Below are 21,932 nucleotides of genomic sequence, written 5' to 3'. Positions count from 1 at the left end.
CCCACCCCAGGACATTTGAGAAGTGTCCTGTATGTTGCTAATTACTTACTGTGAAACAGCCTCTGTCCCCTGCACATCCGATACCAGTGATGCGGTTTCCGGGCAAACAACAACGAAAGTGACCAAAAAGTGCCCCTGTCCTTTGGCATACACTTTTGCGTAAATGGCTCTGGTGTGATTTCTAAAAGAGACTTTGTCCCTATTTCAAGTTGCCCTTTTGCAACATGGTGGGTCTCTCCCTTACAGCTGTCTTTCTGACCTAGAAAAAAAACACTGCCATGTGGTTCTGTTTAAAGTTTGGTGGGTAAAGGAAAGTACTCCAAATTGACTCGAGCCCACAGTTCTGGTACCAAGTTCTTTACGCCTCAGAGTCTCCCTTCTCCTCGCTTCCCAGTGGAGTTCTCCATGTTCATCGGCAAAAAAGGAGAAGTGTACGTTTTTCTGTGTTCATTTGTATTTCAGCAATAGACTAGAGCATTTACGTTTGTCACTGCCCACACTGTGGTATCCAGGCTGTCTCCTTTGGGTAGGAGTTCTGATGTCAGCCCTTGCTCATCTGGAGATGTAAATGGTGACCCCTTTACAGTGAGTAAACGAAATCTTTTGGTGGTTTCGTACAGAAGATGCCAACTTGATCTTATGCTTCAATGAAACAAAAGCTTTCAACCAGTGACAATTACTTTACTATATATGATGCACTGCAATATTTTCTGCTTTCTTTTCTCTAAAAGAGTTGACAAGAGCCCGAAGGTTTGTGCACGACGGACGCGTGTTTTGCTTGTTTTCTCTTGTTCTTCTTTCTTTCTTACAAGTGTGTGTTTAGAAGTATAAAACCAGTATCCGTATGAGAGATCTATACCATTTATTATATAATGATATACATTAAACATATATAATATAATGGAATATTCGTGTTACAGATGCTATACTGTTTTTCTACTTGCACATCAGCCTGAAAAACCAATTTTGATTTGAGCAAGAAAAAGAAGCAATTTAAGAAGCACCTGGTTAAATTCAGTCAAGCAAGCAGTTAGAAACTTACTTCAAATTGTTTTAACAATACTCAGATTTAAGGAAAATACAGTTGAATACCTAAATTTACACCCCCATCCCTTTTCTTATGACATACGATTTTTCAGGCTCTGTGAATTTGCAAAATATCATCTGGAGCGTATTGTGTTTACCGTTACGAATGTTTTCAGACATGAAGAATCCTTTAGAGAACGGGTAGCAGTTAAACTCCTTAGACAAGGTTTGGACAATTTTTAATCTGTCGTTTCATCCACACATTCAGTGGCTGCCACCGTGCTTAATGTGACTGTCATTCTTTCACTTGTGCGCTTTGATTTTCCTGATCTTGCCCTCCTCCAGGTCCCCTGGAATAGTGAAGTTAATATCTCCCTCCTCACTCCTGTGGGTGATGTGTAAATAGTATCAGACCCATTATAGGTTTTCTGGAATGACATTTGAATACTGTTTACAATTTCGCCGTACTCCCTTCAAACAAGGTCCCAGAAGTTAATGGCAGACCCAGACCTTGAAATGAAAACACTCTGTACAAATTAGCAGGGTCCCGAAGACCTTAGACGGAGACGAAAGCGATCGTGCTGTGGAAGAGATCTAGGATAAATCAGGAAACTATGCCAACAAATGAGCATGCTTGCTTCACGTAGGATACCAAAGCTTGTCACTTCCAGGAGGTGGAGTGACTGCGGGTTTGGAAGGGCTCGGTGGTCATTCTGGAAGATGTTTGTTTTCGAGGCCGCAAAGTACAGTCATTAGTTTTCGTTTAAGGTTGCTATAACATGTTGTTACAGTTGGTAGAAACGAAAGGCCTCTTTAATACAGAATCTCAGTTCCAAACTATATCCACTCCTTGAAACATGTCAATATCGTGTGAAGCATTTTGAAGAGAGTTCCTCTCGTGGTATCTGTGCCAAAGCATGAGACCTTAATTGACCTTGGCTGTGGGTGCCCACCAGTCCCACCTCATGTGAAGGCAATGGACAGGATCTGTGCAATGCCAACCTTGGCAGTATGACCCCCTTCTAATGAGGTGGTTTTTCTATAACCCTCAAGCGCGAAATGAAAACAACTTTGAAACTTGAGAGGAAAATAAAAGTTTGAATGGGGTAAGTTTTGGAAATGATGAAACTAGGTCAAAGAGCTTTATGTGCGTTGTGATAAAGTTGTCATTAATTTTCTTCTTACTGAATTGATAGAAACCGACCAACTCTTTTTATGTTATTATAGACCAAGTCTTGGTGTTTCTTTTGATTGGTGACGTCTTCGTGAGGGCCAGATTATTCTCATAGTTTACGACCGCTTGAGATTTGGTACAGATCGTTTATTTACGGTTCACGGTCTTCTCTCTTTTAAAAGGTATTTTTGTATTGTGTCCAGGGACCTCAGAATGCACGTGAAATCGTACATTGAAGGACGGAAATACCCCGCTGGCTTTTCAGGATACACTAAGGCCAAGTTGCACTTTGCCAAAACCAGGTTTCTATTTCTGAACAGCCCGTTCCAAAATAAGTTCTTTAATCTGTTCCGAATGCTTGTGATTTTCAGTGATGTGATTATTTCCATAAAAACCACTTATGATGTAATCTTATGTGAGTACCGGAATTTGGCCGAAGACGCACATACAAGTGTCTGAACGTCTATTGTGGCTCAGTACCAACAACGCTCTGTTGTAAGAAAGCCGCGTGGAGAGGGGAGGTTATTACCAAAATCTCGTTTTCTTACTGTTCCAGGAGCCTTTTGGCAAGAGAAAATACAAGCCTTGTAGCTTTCTTCTTTCTTTCGTTGTCGTGTGTGCCAAAATGAAATCACTGATTTAGAGTAACTTTTGAAAGCCAGTCTATTATCCTCCTAGCTGCTGCTTCCTAAATGCCAGTCATAGGGCTTTTACTGATGTTTGAAGGTTGTTCAAAAGAATCACACCAAGATACCCGGGCTTGCAAGGTGACACTGTTGAAAATCTACTGAGAAACATAAATCATGGATTTCCAGCCTTTGCTTTTAGGATTAAAAATCCTGATTACAATAGTAAATTTGAAGGAGTTAACACAATACAGGAAAATGTTATGGAGCGCAGGGGTTTGTCACCCACCGTCTTTTAATCAAGCATTTGGCATTTTTCTTACAGTCCTGCTTTCCTGTGATTTAAATATCTATATATTCCATCTCCCTCAACCAAAAGAAAGCCAAATGTTAAGGGGCCATGTGTGTAACTAGCGCCAATGACTGCTACTCTCATGTTGCCTTGGTTTCTTTACACCAGAAAGAGAATATGATCCCATGGATATCATCAGTCTGGCCTCAGTGGTAGGGGAGGAGGAAGGTAGAAGAATATTAAGGAAACAGGCAAAGGGAAATGTCTTTATTTCCATCCTTAGCTTTTCTTCAATGTTGTTGTCTCCTGTCTTCCTCATGTTAACAATAATTAACCTTTTGAGAGCAATGGGTCTAATAGCATTTGGCTTACTAGTTTGATAAAAAACCAAGCAACCTCTGATGCTTGATACCTTGAAAACGTCTTGACTTTCAGAACGGATGTAACTGGGTTCCATATCCGTCCCCTTGAGGACGAGAATCGAGGGGGTTTTCCTCTTTTATCAGAAAAACATGGAGCCGTATGTTCGGGTGACTCTGCGGAGATACAAGACTTTATTCTTAATCTTTTCATTTCAAAATAACTATCACTTAGGGTCACCTTGCCTTTGATGTAGTACCTGCAGGATGACAAAACAGCACCGGAGAGTTTTCTTTGCTCACTGAAGCAAATGGCAGCTTAATTGCAGAGTCACAAGAAGGATTTCAAAACCGGTCCAAATTGAAGCCAAATTAAAGCCAGGAATCTGAAGGCCTTGGTGATTAGTAATGAATAAACACTATCCTCTCCCCAGAAAGTATTCAAATGTGTTCCTCTCTGTTGCATGTCAGCTAATTCTTTTAAAAAAAAAAAATTTTTTTTTTAACGTTTATCTATTATTAAGAGACAGAGACACACAGAGCATGAGCAGGGGAGGGGCCGAGAGATGGAAAGACCCAGAATCGGAAGCAGGCTCCAGGCTCCGAGCGGTCCGCACAGAGCCCGACGCGGGGCTCGAACTCACGGACCGCGAGATCATGACCCGAGCCGAAGTGAGACGCTTAACCGACTGAGCCACCCGGGCGCCCCTCAGCTAATTCTTAATAGACAACTTATGTCCTAAAGCATCAGGACACTAGTAACGGCACATTCTCTCTTGGGTCCTATTTCCCACCTATGGCAGCAAACACGAAATCCAGTCGTATTTGGGGAGATAGTCTCTTCTTTCTGGAAGCCTCATGATTTGATCAAGGAAGTATACTTAACAGCCAACAATTCAGTTTCAGGCCAGGATGGGCATTTATTATTCTCTTTTTAGTCATATGCATCTCAACTCCATCTCCGGGCTGGCCTTTACAGTAGAAACTAACAACCATTCATTTCTAGAAAAGATGACTCACTTTCTAAAGCAACAGGCCTCCTTTCTTACTTGAGCCTAGGTGTTTCCGTCGAGCTGGCGGTGACGTTTTCCTGAGAAGAAGTGGTCTCTCCTTTACAACTCTCTTGGCTGAGGTTTTCCTTGGTTAATATTGAAGGCAAATATTTCCCGTGCAAAGCCAACACCGATGACCCATTTCGGGTTTTTTGGTGGTTTTTTTTTTTTTTTTTTTTTTAATGTTTAAAATAACACCACCCTGGGAGAATGCTCTGGATGGTTTATTGGCCAAATTACAGTGTACGGTGATGATTTTAATTAAAAAAAAATAAAGTGAAAATCCAAGTGCTGATACTTGAAACCATTATCCGTCCATTGGGGATTGTTTCTGAGGGTCTGATCCCTCAGTGGCTCCTCGTGGTTGTTTTCTTTTTCTTTTCACAGCCAGTTGATAAGCCACGTAAGAAAATATGCCATTCTGACCCAGCATGATAGGAGCCAGGTAGGCCGTGTTCCTTGTCTGAAAAGGCATGGCCTGAATGACTTTTGGCTGTTTGCCCAAGTCCAGCCCAACCCTAATGTACGGAGGTCTCCCTGTATTAAGGGGACACACGGGAATGTGCCGCTGTCTCTGCTTCAGTTGTCACCTCGTCTTTTGTTTTCAGTGATAACTTGATGGCCTGGTTGAAGAGAATGCGGGACTGATTATACTCTTTCACATGTTCTTCAATAATTAGCCAATGGGTATTTTCCAAATGATGTTTCCTGAAACACTGATCGTGCATCTCTGTGAAAAGACAGATTCTGTGGTCAAATACATATTTCCCAAATTCCATGCCACTCGTAGAGGGTCTGAATTCATCAGAAGAGAATGTGAAAGGTTTTGAGGAGTCTTACAGGTCAGAAGTCTTACTTTGGGCGATTCAGTGGCGGACATCTTCCAGCTACCAAACACGGTTTGTTTGTAACACCTATCCATGTCCCCAAAACATACTTCGGGGAGCACCGTGCTGGGCATCAGTGTATTCCTCGTCAAAGCTGAGCTTTGGCGAGGAATACACTTCAGAAAAGGAATGGTGGCCCCCACCCACTGTCTTTAGGGAAGTGCTCCTCAAAGTGTGGTTCGTGGATCGGTGCTGGGTCTGAAATTATGCCTTCCAAGTCAGTGATGAGATAAGGAGCTTGTGCCAGAATGTAAATCCACGCCCTTCTTTCTTCATCAAGAGAGGCTTACTGTCTTGCTGTGGAAAAACAGTGTCAGCTGAAGGAAATAAAAAGTGTGCTTAGTGGCAGAGTTCACAGATCAGTGCTAAGTCCACAGACCACACTTTGAGTGACGCTGCTTCAGATCGCTTCGATGACTCTCAACCTTGCTACACACTGGAACCACCTGAGGACCTTTGAAATAATATTGATGCCTGAGTCCAACACCAGACCAAAACCAACCACCTGAGCAACAGCTTGTCCAGACGAAAACCCTGCAAAATCTCTTGTGGCAGAGGTAGTGTTTAAAAAGCTCCCCAGGTGATTCTAATGTGCTAACAGCGTTGGGATCACTGCCTTGGGAAAAAATCACCTTGGCATAAGGTCTGGTGTGTGACGTCAACGTCAATTCGGCATTCTTATCATGCTGATTGCATGGGCCTCTTTAGGAGGTGCCCTGTGATGAGAGGGCAATGCTGGACAGGCAGCACTTATATGACCTTTAGAACTCATGGCCATGTAAGGTAGCCATCATTCCCAACACACACGCATGCACACACATGCGTACACACTCACACACACACACACACACACACACACACACACACACACACACATCTTTCCGTTGATTGTTTCCTTTGCTGTGCCTTTTGTTTTTATGAAGCCCCAAGAGTTTCTTTTTGCTTTTGTTTCCTTTGCCTCAGGAGACATACCTAGTAAGAAGTTGCTTCAGCTGATGTCAAAGAGATTACTGCCTGTGTCCTCCTCTAGGACGTTAACCGTGTCCCGTCTCACATCTAGATCTTTCATCCATTTTGAATTTATGTTTGTGCGTGGTGTAAGAAAGTGGTCCGGTTTCACTCTTTTGCATGTTGCCGCCCCGTCTTCCCAACACGTTTGTTGAAGAGACGGTCTTTTTTGTCCGCTGGATATTCTTTGTTACTTTGTCAAAGATTAGTTGACCACATGGTTGTGGGTTCATTTCTGGGTTTTCTGTGTGGTCTATTGATCTATGTGTCTATTTTTATGCCAGTACCATATTGTCTTGGTCACTAGAACTTTGCGATATAACTTGAAGTCTGGAATTGTGATGCCTCCAGCTTTGCTCTGCCTTTTCAAGGTTGCTCTGACTATCCGGGGTCTTTTGTGGTCCCATACAAATTTTAGGATTGTTTGTTCTAGCTCTGTGCAGAGTGCTGGTGTTATTTTGATAGGGATTGCATTCAGTGTGTAGATTGCTTTGGGTAGTGTAGACATTTTAACAACGTTTGTTCTTCCAAACCCATGAGCATGGAATGCTTTTCCATTTCTTTGTGTCATCTTTAATTACCTGCATCAGTGTTTTATAGTTTTCAGAGTACAGATCTTTCACCTCTTTGGTTAGGTTTATTCCTAGGTATCTTATGGTTTTTGGTGCACTTGTACATGGGATTGATTCCTTGATTTCTTTCTGCTGCTTCATTATTGGCACACACCCCTTCCTGAAGTTTTCCTGCCTCTGCTGCTCTGTGCTTTTAGAGAAATAATCAGCCTTCTCCATAGGAGCGAGGTAATCTGCCACCTTGTGACCAACCTCCTTTCTTGCAAGCAATTGCTGCAACACGTGTCTTCTCAAACTATGATCCAGCTTGCGAATGTGGGTGGAAGAGTTCCTCGGGACCACGTATGTGTGTACTTGAAGAAGAAGATGGAGAAGGAGAAGAGTGTGCAAACATGCCAGGAACGTACTACTGTTTCTTCGCTCGATTGCTCCCGCTCCAGGGTGAGATTGCAAAATTTGGCTCAAACTGCTCATGACCTGGGTGTCTGTCCCTGAGTTACACCCGAGGCTGTCGTGATTGTAGCATTGCCCTCTTATCACGTACACACCAGCTACCATGGCATCAAATTAGTACAGCAGCATGTATGGGAGACTGACTTTGATACGATTGGGACACTTTAATTGCTATCCATGATTCTAAATCGTTCCTAGCACCGTATATTACACTGGTTCAGGTATTCATTTATTATACTCTACAGCATTTCTTAGAGTGCTCGAGAATACACAGCTTGAATAATGCCCACGGGAAAGTGTGGAACAAGAGGTATAACATCCTGCATTTTATCAACACTTACCCTTGTCTTGCTTCACAGCTGATATCCGCACTCACTCCAACACATCAAAATCACATGTCCACTTCCAGCCATGTGCTAGCATATTTCTACTTACGAGCCCCAGCTATTTTAAGATATATATTCTTGGAATGGCTCCAGGTCAATCTTCAAGTCCATCCAGCTTTGGAAGCGACAAGTGTACATTGGCTGAAAGTCCAGATCTCCCGCGGAGGAAGGGGAAGGACACGGATCCACGTAGCTACCTCTCTCTACAGTGAGAACACTGTGCAAAGTAACCTTAGAGCCACGATCACAAAATCCCTGTAAGGTAGGGCTGCTACCAACATTTGACAGATACCCAAACTAAGATACAGGAAGTTTAAGTCACTTCCCTAATAAATGACAGGACTTGATTTGAACCTGGTTTTTCTGGCCTCTGAGGCCCATGCTTTTTCCCTCCGTGGCCTCTCCATATATCCAGTTTCCCCCCTCTTGCCTTCTACATGAGTTTATTGTCTAACAGCAATTTTAGCACAGAAGAGATCTGTTAGGTTGAAAGGAATGAAATGCCGTCCACACTCCATTCTCAATCTGTGCTATGAAAAGGAGCTGTCATAAGTAGAAGGGACTCAGGAGGTAGTGGTTAGTTGTCTGGGCCTGGAGTTGGATGTAGTGAAACACTCAGAGGTAGGAGGTGAAATGCCCCTTACCTTCAAGGGGGTGATGACTTTGTCTAGGACACACACACACACACACACACACACACACACACCCAGTATAATGATTGGCGAATAGCTAAATTCAGTTAGAATGCAATAAAACTGTCCTTAGATAAAAAACATAAACAGGATGGGGCGCCTAGGTGGCTCTGTCGGTTAAGTGTCTGGCTCTTGGTTTTGGCTCAGGTCATGATCTCACAGTTTGTGAGTTTGAGCCCCGCGTCAGGCTCTGTGCTGACAGCATGGAGCCTGTGCTTGGGATTCTGTCTCTCTCCCTCTCTCTCTCTTCTCCCCCCCCCCACTCTTCTCTGTGTCTTTCTCAAAATAAAAAATAAACTTTAAAATATTTTTTGAAAAAACAAACACATAAACAGGTTACTTGCCTAATCTCCTTTCTTTAAGCCAGGAGCCACTCCTCCCCTATAATGCTAGAACTGAGGAAAGATGTCATTTCTAATTACTAAAGAGCTGATTCTGCTGCTGAATGTTTTCTCAGCTCAAGAAAATTGCCACCAGTGACAGAAATGTTATTAAGACTTGCTCTGAGCATTTCCATAAGATTAGGTGTTACCTAGAGGTCCGGATATTAGCAATGAATTCTCTTTCATCACTTGCTGGAGCCCCACTTTCTAGCCTAAGGTAAAGGATAATAAAAATAGTAATTGACAATCAAGCAGAATTTACTACATGCCAAGCATTTTTTTATTTTTTATTTTTTTTTCAACGTTTATTTATTTTTGGGACAGAGAGAGACAGAGCATGAACGGGGGAGGGGCAGAGAGAGAGGGAGACACAGAATCGGAAACAGGCTCCAGGCTCTGAGCCATCAGCCCAGAGCCCGACGCGGGGCTCGAACTCACGGACCACGAGATCGTGACCTGGCTGAAGTCGGACGCTTAACCGACTGCGCCACCCAGGCGCCCCAACATGCCAAGCATTTTTACCTAACACTGCCTTAATTCTCGCAACAGTCCTTGGAGGCAAGTAGGTATTGTTTTCCCGCCATGTTATGGATGAGGACACTAAGAGTCAGATTAAGGGAAGTAACTTGTCCGGTGTAGCCTTGCGCCTGCTCTCAGAGGAACAATAGATTAAAAAGGTGGCATGTTCTCCAAAGAGAAACATCCAGATGTCACATGAAAATGTTGGCAGGGCAAATTCCCATCAAATTTGACTTGGTCAGAATGCTTTCCACGCTGTAGCATCAGAGTTGAGATTTATTCACTGTGCTGATATACATTTATTTAGCTGTGGGCCAGGTCTTCATCACCTCAGGCCACCTCATCTTCCACCTCAAGACATCGTCTCACAAAACAGCCGTTGACCTAAATCCCTAGATGATGAAACCTTCATTACAAAGCGAGAACCGACTTAAGGCGCGTGACCAAAAAGCCCCGCCAAACTGGGTTGGGTCCCTGTCAAGATACTGTTCTGTGCGACCTTCACGAGGAGCCAGGTTGCGTGAAATGGGCCGTTGCCCTCCAGAAGCATGAAGAAGGAGGTCTCGGGAGTTCGTGTGGCGCATTCGGTGCGGGACGTTGTATATCGTGCTCTGGTTAGATGCTTAGCTATCAATGTTCAGCATCTTTTATGCGCCAGGCACTTCAGGTTTATTATCCCTAATGTTCCCGACCCATGAGGTAGGCATCATCCATCTTGAAGGACGCAGTGGGGAAACTGGAGTGTAAAGATATGAAATAACTTGCTCAAAGTCATACGACTAATAAGTGTCTTCGTGGGGATTTGAAGCCAAGTCTGGTTGGTCTCTTCCACGTTGTGCTGCCTCAGCTTGTCCCATACCCTGACACCTGCCGCCCCCTTTCGGGTGCAAGGCGTGAGAGAAGAGCTCAGGACCGTCCTTTCCACTGCTGGTGACACGTGCTGTTTGGAAGAAAACCGTAGAACTGTCTTTAACCTCTCGGCAGCGTTCACTTACCCAGTGCTTCAATCAGGAGAGTTCTCGTGCATTCCCCCACAGCCCGCTTTGAATGCTGGTACAAGCAGTAGGCCGAGGGCTAAACAAAGCAGCGTCCTCAAGATTTGTCATATGTGTCTTGTTCTTAATTCTTTTTTTTTTTTTTGGAAATGTCAATGCCGTTATTTCTTTGAATTTGGGTAATCTATGGCTATATTCCCTATTCTATGCTTTTCAACCCCATGACTTGTTTACTTATTTATTTTTGTCGAAGTATAGTTGAGACACAATGTTACATTAGCTCCAGGTGTACAACATAGGGATGCGACCGCTCTGTGCGTTATGTTGTGCTCCCCACAAGTGTAGCTACCGTGCGTTAACCACGCAACGCTATTATACTACCATTGAATTTGTCGCATGCTTTTGTCCTTTGTTCCCTGTATCAACATCTGCTAACTGTAGGTCATTCTCCCTGTAGTCCTTCCTTACATAAAATAATACTTCAAAGCCATGGTTTTCCTCATGGAGCTGCTGGACCTTAAAGCAGCCTTAACTGGCTCTGCCATGAGCCACCTCCCCAAGGAAAGAGAAGAGGTTCCATTCTGACACTGGATTTTTGTGACCACCTGGGAGTGGAATGATCTCATGCACCAAAGTTGGCCCCCTTTTTAAGGTGGTCCGTCTGCAAATATAGGGCAGTGAGAAGGGCAGATGTGTCTGTAATGGAGTGATTTGCTCCTGCTGTCCCTCTCCCCTGGTGTGGGCACAGGGGACTTCCCTGGATCAGACACCTGCCATTGTCCTTACGGTGGCACCTTGGGCTTTGCCCCTTCCGGAAACACAGCACACTGGGACAGGTGAAATGTGCCCCTTGTGGTTGCTAGTTGCCATGCAAAGGTGCGAACACACTCCCACACGTGTATGCAGATCACTAGTTAAAATCGTTTCTTGAGAAAGACACAGACAGGAGAGCCCACATGGTCCCTTCGCTGGAGCCCCTTCTGGGAGCCAGCCAGCCGGCCCAGCTGTGCACAGCCTCATCACAGACTCAAGCAGCCCATTCAGACGGTGAGGTCGGCTGCCTAGCAAGCTGCCTCAGGCTGTGAACAAAATCTCCTTCTGTCCATGCAAGAAGGAAGGAACAAAGGGCATTTGAAAACATAGGGGTAATAGACACTGCCAACCAATGACTTTTCTCTTTTGTTCCCTCTTCTGGCACTTTTCCTCTATAATCACTTGATTTTTCTCTGAGAAGATAGCATTTCGGATCCGTGTTAGAAGGTTCATGAACTGAGTCAGTAAATTTCTCATTGACATGCATCCTTAGCTGTTCACTTAGGGGATAATTGGCTAAACACACCCAGAATATTTACTGAGGGAGGAAAACGGAGTCCCCTAAGCCAATCAGGATAGTTTTGGAACCTTTTATTCTGGTGCAGCTTTTTCTTTGGGAGCAGTTACTGGTGTTTTAAAAGAGATCTATCTCCCTTCCCAATTAGGACTCCATTTACACATACATCTTGATTTCATCCCTACTGAATAGAGCTTTATTAAATAGATGCCACAGGCATAGCACAGTGTCCATCCACAATAAATACCCAATAAACATCTCTCATTAGTTACCTCGTCAAATAGCAAATTTTGATATCCTGAGTTCACCCAGCCATTTGCCTTAATTCTGGGCAGCAGGTGACTTATAGCACTTCCAGTCACCGTTAGCAGAATTGATGTTTTTGCCAACAGAAACTTACTGTCTTACAGGGGTGCCTGGGTGGCTCAGTTGGTTAAGCATCCTACTTCGGCTCAGATCAATGATCTCATGGCTCGTGAGTTTACGCCCCGCATCGGGCTCTCTGCTGTCAGTGCAGAGCCTGCTTTGGTTCCTGTCTCCCTCTCTCTCTGCACCTCCCCAGCTCGTGCTCTCTCTCATCTCAAAAAAATAAAAATAAAAAAAAATTTAAAGAAACCTATTGTCCTATAGAAGCTAGGCATTTAGCTGGTTACTAGGCATGACATTGAATAGGGGCACTGTCTCTGCCCTCAAGGAGGAAAGACTGGAAGGAAGGGAAAGACTTTGAACTAGTCTATCAGTTTGGCTCTTTGTGTTTTAAGTCACCCTAAAATATAGTGGCTTCAAACCGGAACCGTTTTATTCTTTCTCATAGTCTGTGGGTTGGCTAGGTCTGCTGTAGGTCAGGTATAGGTTCTACTGACCTAGACTGAGTTTATTCATACATTCGCTGGTGAGCCAGGATGGTTCTGACTGTTCTAGGATGGGCTTGCCGAGGACAACTCAGCTCTCCTCCACAGGTTTCCAAATGAAGTCCCATGAATCCATTTGTATGTTCCCTTCATGTATTCATTTAGCACTTAATGAGCAAGTGTTGCGTATCAGACACTACAGGATCCTGCCTTCAAATTGCTCAGGGGTGAGTTCCAGGTGGGTGGCGCACATTTAAGACTCGCCAGCCTGTGGAGGGTATTAAGACCACAAGAGCAGAGGAGATCACCTAGGGAGGGACAAGAGGCAGAGAAGCGAGCCCTGGGGCATGCCAGTATTTTAAGGTGCTGTAGGAGAGAAGGGACTCGTCAGAAGCGAAAGAAGGAAAGCAAGGAGAATGAGGTGCTGAGGAAGCCAAGGGAAGACTGAGCTATAGGGAGTAGGGATAGATCAGTGGGCAGAATGCAGTGCGGACTTACTGATTTATTGCAAGCCTCTTACGTAGCCCTTTTAACACCTGCACTTTGTGGCTCAATTCATTTCAATATAGAACAGGTGTCTCTCCACTTCTCTCACTGGAATAAATGCTGGCATAAATCACTGAAGCACGCTTGGTGAGAATGACCCCCGATAGGATGGAGTGATGAGGAATCACGTGGTACCTGTTATTCCTTTAGTGGTAGGTCTTTGTAGAGACGTCATTGATTTTTCTTCTCCATAATGCATCTGAAGTTTTAAGTCTTTGCCAAGACTGATTTATTCTTTTCTTGTTTGTCCTTTTTAACGTAGTTAAGCTTGCTCGATATTTTTTAACAGCCTAAAAATATTGGACCGCTGGGAATTCAAATTAAAAGTAATTGCCTCTTGAGTTCAGTATTTAAAAACGGACATACTTTGGAGTTGTATTAATATGCTGCAACCAAGGATGACATTACGTGAGTTTCCAATAAAGCAAGTTTTCTGCCAACTTTACAAATGTGTGCTTTTGCTAGACTATGGAAATTGATTCCTTGTCTAGCAGTGAAGGTTTCTGGCTGAATCAAAGAGGTAGTGTTTAAAAAGAACAAATACACCTAGGGTTTGTGAATTTGGATCCCAAGGAAATGTTAATTTTCCGTGCAAAACTGGATGGCGGTTTTCTGTACAGGGTGTCCCCTTGTCCAAGGTCAAATAACTCTTCCTTAGCGGCCTCCAGGGAGTCAAAAGAAGCTTCATGGTTTCAGGATGAGAAAATAAAAAAGTAAAGTAATTAGCTTTTTGTAGTGCAAGCTGGCCCGAAAGGTTTTTAGGGGAAAATTCTTGAAGGAAGCCTTATACTTGGATCAGCCCTGATGAAGACGACAGGAGGCTGCTGCTACCCATTTCTAAACTAAGACCAGAGCCTAGTCAGACCCTTTGTGTTCGGTACCCTTTGTGTTCCGAACCCTTTGTGTTCGGTTCCCTTTTTACGAAGACCAGAAAATGTCATTGTAGAAAACACTGCATTCGTGCACATGCCCCTGACAACATTCAATTTTGTCCTTAGCCTATCCAGTGCTGTCTTCCTTCCTGACTGTGTCTCAGTTGAATCCGTGCTGAGACAGCAACCTGTACCGTAAAATGTAGGTGGGGTCTCAGTAGTGGAACAAGGAGGAACAAGGAGACTGTGTATTCCTGTGGCTTGTGAGGCCATTTGGTACCTGTCTTCCTTTTCTCACCTTCTGCTGGCCCCGAGAAAGGGCTTTGAAGAGGAAGGAGGTACATCTGTGCAGGTAGGGGGAAGAAGGTTCGATCTGACACATAATGTGAACTTGGTCTTCTCTCTTGTTTAGCACCATTCCTGCTGACTGTACAGGGGTGAACCCTGGGAAAATCAGAAACAGACCTGCACCCCTAGAGTCCTCCAAGTTGTGGTATTTATCATCCTCATGCAGTGGTACCTAGTTTTTCCTATATGGAAGACCTAGACAAATCAGCCAACACATCCCAACACTTGGAAACAAATAACATTGGATTAAAAACGATACTAAATTAACATGGGAAACCACGTGAGGACTAAAACCCAGTGAGCGCATTTTTTAATACTTCTTTCCTGCTGTAAGAAGTAGTTGACCTATTTTTTTTAATTCAGTCACCCCATCCCCGGCCCTGTGTTGAGCTAGAATAGAAGGATTCTCAACCTTAGCACTCTTGACCTTGGGGGCCAGATAATTCTTTGTCTTCAGGGGCTGTCCTATACATTGCGGTATGTTGAGCGGCATTCCCCAGGCTTGTGACAACAAAAAATGTCCCATCGGGAGAGAAACTGCCCTGTTAAGAACCACTTGGCTATGTAACAACTATGTAAATAAGAAAGATACAGTCTTCGAATTACTCCTCCTTTAAAAGCCGGTCCATGGGGCGCCTGGGTGGTGCAGTCGGTTAAGCGTCCGACTTCAGCCAGGTCACGATCTCGTGGTCCGTGAGTTTGAGCCCCGCGTCGGGCTCTGGGCTGATGGCTCAGAGCCTGGAGCCTGTTTCCGATTCTGTGTCTCCCTCTCTCTCTGCCCCTCCCCCGTTCATGCTCTGTCTCTCTCTGTCCCAAAAATAAAAATAAAAACGTTGAAAAAAAAATTTTAAAAGCCGGTCCAAATGCTTCTGTTTAATCACAACCAAACCAATGTTCTTCTTCCTTGGAGAACTTAATCCAAATTCTACCTTTCCCCTCCCAGTCTTTCCCCGACCTCTCCAAAAGCGTTTCAAGTTATCTGAAGTATTTATAAGGCTTTCCAGTAAAATCCAGTGCCGTTATTCTGTATGAGAAAACCGAGGCCTCTGGTCCAATCAATCATTCCACAGTCATTTAATGAGAATCTACTTGGTTTTCCCCTGTGTCTCCTATAGGAGATCTAGAGCTCCTGCCTTCAATGAACCTAGAGTCAGAACTCTCATATGTAAAAAGTAATGTAAATCAATTTGTGTAAAGGACCCACGCTCAACTTCAGGAAGTTCTTTGTGTTGTGGTCCTTTCAGGATACTCTCTGTGGTCCTGTCCAGTCCACTTCAGCAGAGCCGATGACGAGCAGAGGTGACAGTATTCCTCAATATTTTTTCATAGGTTCGCATATCCAGTTGAAAATTCAAAAGTTTTGAACATCAAATCTAACCATTAAGACTCAACTGACATTGGCTACACTGGGCTATTTGTTTCCCTCCAGGTCCTTAAAACAACCCTAAAAATGTATCGTCAACTTTTCCCTTTATCCTCTTGGTTCCCTTTATAGCCACAAACACAAGATCAGGAAAAAAGGAATTTTGTGAAGCATTACTTCATGTTTTAGGGGATATAGAGAAACTAAACGTATCAACGTTCAGAAAAATTAATATTCTAAAGGACAATCAGAAATCAGAATTAAATTCACCTCTCAGCTAATTTAATATTTTTTTCCAAAAGCATTTGTGGTTTATCTGCTTCCTGTTTTTTAGCCTTGCTTTTATTCCCTTATCATACTAAAGTGCCCCTGGTGGGTTATGTAAGTCTGGACAAGATCCATTCTTTCCTTGGGTCTCCATATGTCTTTCCATCAAATGAAAACAAAAATGGATTGAATACCGAACTCTCTTCTTGTTTTAAATTTCTCAGATATATACAACAAGAATCAATATGTTGCCAGGCTTCCTAACAGAACCGCACATAGTCAGAACGGAAGTTGCTGCCTTCAGGTGGGCAGTTCAGCGATTCAGAGCTAGAGTGCTTTGTGCTCCATGTGGTGATGGTCATGGGCTTCTCCTTTTCCAGATCCTTGCTGAAACTGCTAATCTTGCTTCTGGGCTCGCTTTGAGAAGAGTAAAGCCTAGGCATGAGCTGGGGTGGGGATGGGAAAGAGTAACATTTTCTGAATACTTGACTGTCTTCATTTCAAATTTTTTTAATGTTTATTATTTTTGAGAGAGAGAGAGAGAGAGAGAGAGAGAGAGACAGAGCACGAGCAGGAGAGGGACAGAGAGAGAAAGGGAGACACAGAATCTGAAGCAGGCTCCAGGCTCCAAGCAGTCAGCACAGAGCCCGACGCGGGGCTCGAACTCCCGGACCGCGAGATCATGACCTGGGCCGAAGTCGGACGCTCAACTGACTGAGCCACCCAGGGGCCCCTTGATTGTCTTCATTTCAAAAATTAATTCAGGGGCCCCTGGGTGGCTCAGTTGGTTAGGTGTCCAACTCTTGATTTCAAGTTCAGGTCATGATCTCACAGTTAGGAGATCGAGCCCTACATTGGGCTCTCACTGGGCATGGAGGCTGCTTAAGATTCTCTCTCTCCCTCTCCTTCTGGCCCTCCCCTGCTTGCTTGGGTGTGCATGCATGTGCTCTGTCTCTCTCTCTCTCAAAAAAAAAATTAATTCATATGATCAAATTAGCTAGCTAACTTACCCAATATCACACCATTAGAAAATGGGGGAGTTGAGGTTCAAACCCAAGAGTCTTGCCTCAGGTACATTCCGCTTTCTCCTCAAGGGAGGCTTTCAGGACCCACCTGAGGAGGGTTAGAAGGTAAGCTTGCTTTACCTTTGGTGACCCTTTAATTCCTCCCTTTCCTTCCTCCAAACTGGACCTCAGGGTCCTAATTGCTGTTAGGACCCTAATGTGAAGAACCTCCTGTTTGTACCCTTTGTGGAGAAGTGGTTTGGAGCAAGGACGACCCCTTCACCACAGACAGTCAGAAGCTGGGAGTGAGAAAGAATGGTTGACTGGTTAGTTGGTTGGTTAGTAGGTTGGTTTGTAGACGAGCACAATACGCTGGCCGCCAGACTTCACTCCTCTGTTTCCTGGCTCAAAATCACACATATCAGACTTCACATCGGTCCTCAGCTTACCGTCCTTCCTCTTGGGGCTGTCCTGGCGTTTATGCTCTCCTTCCTTCTTTTCCAGAAACGTAGTGAGAGTGTGTAGGAGGTAGAAGAGAGGCTCTGTTCTGAAAGTAGCCAGATATGCTTTCATTTATCTTTCCTTTTTTTTTTTTTTTGTTTCAAAACCCATTGTTTCATTATAGTTCCCCTGTGGGGAAGTAGAAGTACGTGGAGGCAGGGGGACTTGTGCACATGGAAATGTAGCATTCATGTACTCCCACGTTTGCCTGTTGCTGCCAGAAGTTAAATAGCAATCTATAGCCTCCCAGTGTGTAAACTAATTCTGGGTGAGCATTAGGGACAAAGGTGGGACATTTAATCATCTAACTAAATTTTCGAGTTTTCCAAATGACCCAGTTTTCTTGTAGACGACAGCCTATCATCCACAGAACCACCACCCCTCTTCTGTGAGCACCACACCTGTTCTGATATTCCTACAACTGCTCCAAACGCTGGTGGTTTAGGGGACAGAGAAGTTTAGGGAATGGTTAGAAAAACAGAGTGAGGGGTGCCTGAGTGGCTCAGTCATTTGCGGGTCCAACTCTTGATTTGAGCTCAGGTCATGATCCCAAGGTCATGGGACCAAGCCCCGTGTTGGGTTCCACACTGAGTGTGGAGCCTACTTAGGATTCTCTCTCTCTCTCTCTCTCTCTCTCTCTCTCTCTCTCTCTGCTCATTGCCCTCTTGCTTGTTTGCATGTTTTCTCTCTCTGGAAAATAAAATAAGATAAAATAAAATAAGAGTGATATGCCAGTTTGATTGGAAATGAGAGAACCTTGCAGAGTATCAACTCAAGGCAGGCTCTCTATCTCATCTCTCCTCACCCCTGTCCCCAGCACCTTGTATTGGCCCAGGAGCAGAAATAACTGTAGCCACCATTTATTTGAAGGCCAATGCAGGCCAAATACCATGTCGAGTTTCTCTAATCTCTATATCAATCTGTTAATGTAGGTATTTTATCCCGATTTCATACTTCCGGTAACTCAGAAAGTTTAGGTTAGGCAGAACTAGGGAAACTACTAGGTGCTTAAAAATACAATTTGATTTGAATTTTGAACTATAAGCGATCTAAACTGATCTCTTGATATATCAGCTCCTCCATCTGGGATATCACCTAGGTTGGTGGCTTGAACTATTAAGATGTGACTGAATTTAAATGTGTAGTTTCTATATACAAGATAATCTACTCAAGAATAATAGCTATACCACTACTCTGGCAAATCTCCTTATGAGCTATAAAGATAGTAGCTGCATAAATATGCATTCAAATCTGTTTGTCCGTAAATAGCAGATCTGATTTGAGTATCTTCATTTCTGGACTTTTTTTTTTTTTTAACTTATGGTCTTTCATTTTTCTTTTACTATGGACGACACAGCTCATCCCTGTAAGTTTGAAGTGGGTCATGTTCAAAATTCTTAAGCCCAACCTCAGCTTTTGCCTTCCCAGATCTATTCCAAACACTCCCACCCTGCGACCTTCTTGGAATCAGTCTCTCCTTATCAGCTTCCCTCCATATTAGATCTTATGGCCGCCTGCCTAAGATTCAAGGGTTTTGTCTTCCCAAAGAGGGCAGGCCCTGTGCCTTCATCCTGGTGCACAGTAGGTGCCCAATACAAGCTTCTCCATCGAAGACTGCAGCCCTGCTATTTTAGAAACGAGGCCGCATGGCATATCAAGCAAATAGAACCTTCTGTCGCCTCTTGATGCACAAAAGAATTGGAAAATACTGTGTGTTACACATCGCTATTAAGGGCATGTATGTCCTCTGGCAAGAGGCTATCACAGAATGTGTTGTACGATAACGTCTGTCTCTTGAGTGCTGTTTTACCTTAATGGAAAATTTAAAATGCAGAGTGAACAATAGATTGATTACTTTATCAAGGCAATTAGCCTCCACATAGAATTTGCTTGCAGGTTACTTCAGGTTAAAAACATTTGGGTTGCCGATTGTAATTTTTTCTGTGTTTTTAATTCCCTGCCGTGAGAATCCATTCATATATATCATTTTCTCCTAGTTCTTTCTGCTGGGTACAATTAACTACAGCATAAACCACTGTACGTGGCATCCTACAGGTCCTTCTGAATTTGTCTTCACCGATGCGTTCACGAGAAACAGCTGTGGTGGAATGCGAGGAACACAGAACTCATTGTCCAGCAAACCTGGGTTTCACCCTGACCTCTGACAGTCGTTGGGTGATTGGGACAAAGGAGGGGAAAATAGAGACAGTGATAGGATTGAAGTTATGGGGCTGTCTTGAGGATTGATTGACCACGGTGCCCGAAACATAGCAAGTGACCAATAAAGGTGAACTGTTTTATTTTCATCATTGTTAAAGCTCTTGAAGTTTCAGCTCTGGGTCGTTTAGCTCATCAGGCCATCCTTGAGCCAATCCAGCCATTGTCATGCACAAATGGACCTTCAGAGCCCTCATCAGCTTGTAGCTGCTGTCCTGAACTATGACATGGAAACCATCGTGCACTATGCTTCTAGACTGGTTCCTGAGTTTCGCATATTCCATTCTTGCACTTAATAAATGCTGCTCACTGTTATTAAAATTGCCTTTAGCATGGCAGATGTGTTACCCACATGAAACGCTCCCCTAGGAAAGGTCCCAAGAGTAAAACTGAGGAACAGCTACTTGCCAGATACCTGCCCCAGGGAGTTGCACTGCACATTAGAATATTGAAGACTCTGAAAAGTAAAAGAATATTAAAGACTCTGAGGGGTCCTATATCGTCCTTAGTTTATGCGTATGAAATTGGTTTTTGCCATCACAAAGTACCTCATTGCAAGGAAGGCTCTTCTGTTCTTGCTATCTTCGCTTTTGTATCAACAACCCTTACCATTCTTTCACTGTCTTTCCACTTCAGGGGAGTCCTTCAGTGCCAGGTGCTATGAAGTTGTAATCACTGCAGCCAGGCCACCATAGAACATGTCAGGACCGTAGAACCAGCAGGGACCATAGAACATGTCAGTCCGTTCATTGGAAGCTTCCAGGTGGTTGGTATTCAATGCCGCTTTCTAGCTTGTACACACGTTCTTCTAATGTCACGATGTGCTCGGATAGCTGGCAACTTCCTCTGAGATCCGCTGAATTTTAAAGTGCAGCCAGTTAAACAGGAAGTATGATCTCACGTAGAGGAGGCTATCCATCACATATACACCCCCATGCTGTGATTCCACGTGTCACAAGCTTATGGCTGGTCTTTCAGTTTGCTCTGCATTAATTAAATACCCGTGCACCAGTTTACAGCCCTAATGGCCATCTTGGAATAAAAGTTGGTCGTGGCATATAGCTATTGAGCTAGGGTCTCCTGGGTCATAAGTAAATCCCGCTTTAAGTAATACTGTTGGAGCATTTGAATTTATAGAAGAGGTAAGTGGGAAGAATTATTCATTTTGCTAATGGATCCATTGCAAGATTGATTTGTAGGGCCCTGGCAAAATATATTTAAATAAGCATTGAATTATACCCAACTTTCCAAGATCAAACCATTTTATTAGATAAAGAAGGGGATAGCTGCCTTGGGCTATGTGATTTGATTCCTTCCCTTAGCAGCATTCTTTGGATCTGATATATTTTTTTGTTTGTTTGTTTCTGCATAGTTGGCATCTCCTGAAGAGGCTTTCGTGACTAGAATATTTTGTGAAATATTATCATTCAGGTCTCTCCTTTTACCGCTTGAGAAATCTGTGCTGTAGACCTGTGTTCTTAGGTTTTGTGTTCTGTGAAAAGGCACCATTCTTCGGTTTGGTTTTGGCTAGATTTTGTTTGAACACTGTAAATGTCTTGTAGGGAAATGAGTTAGGCATTTAAGGAGTGTGCCAACTTTTAGACCACCTGAGTGCCATTAGTACATTATAGACATACATTGTCTAATGATACTCATTCAGCCTAAGAGAGGGAAGAGATTGTCAGAAATAGCAAACTCATTCCCAAGAGCACCTAATGCATCGAGTGAATCATCCTGAAACTCTGAAGAGTTATAATACCGAGATCCTGGGGGAAATAGCACAGCCAAATATTTAAGAAAGGACAGATATCATGATCTTCTGGAAAGGATCTTTATAAATCAGAAAGCCGAACTAACTGACAGAGACTGGGAGGATGAATTGCTTTTCAGTCAGGCACAACTTTCTATTAGGTACGTTTCCGTCAATGCCCTCACCCGCACCGCGAGAACCACCATTGGGGGTCGTGTTTTCTAGAATCCCTCACAGGTTGGTCCAGCACGGCCAAACTCTCTCTTCATTCCCTGAGGAGTTAGAAACTGCCTGTCTAAGAAGCTAAACAATTAACCATCCTGATGTGAGGTTGGCCTGCCAGCATGGAACCAAGTATAGCGCGGGGCTTTTGGACACTATTGGGAAACCTAGAACTCATTTTTGTCAGACTGCCTCTGGAAAACGTCGCTTTTACTTCAGGAGCTAGGAGTGAGCCTA

The 21,932-nt window shown here is 43.8% G+C and overlaps 1 protein-coding gene across 1 annotated transcript in view; it reads left to right on the top strand.

The window, feature by feature from the left end:
* The window catches only part of FGF13 (fibroblast growth factor 13), a 189,728-nt gene that overhangs the window by 948 nt on the left and 166,848 nt on the right, over positions 1-21,932 (top strand). The window lies entirely within an intron of this gene.

This window comes from Herpailurus yagouaroundi, unplaced genomic scaffold, assembly GCF_014898765.1.
Source record: "Herpailurus yagouaroundi ecotype Mexico unplaced genomic scaffold, PumYag 67702, whole genome shotgun sequence".
Taxonomy (NCBI): Eukaryota; Metazoa; Chordata; class Mammalia; order Carnivora; family Felidae; genus Herpailurus; species Herpailurus yagouaroundi.
Note: the sequence above shows the minus strand (reverse complement) of the source record. Positions and strands in the feature narration are given on the sequence as shown.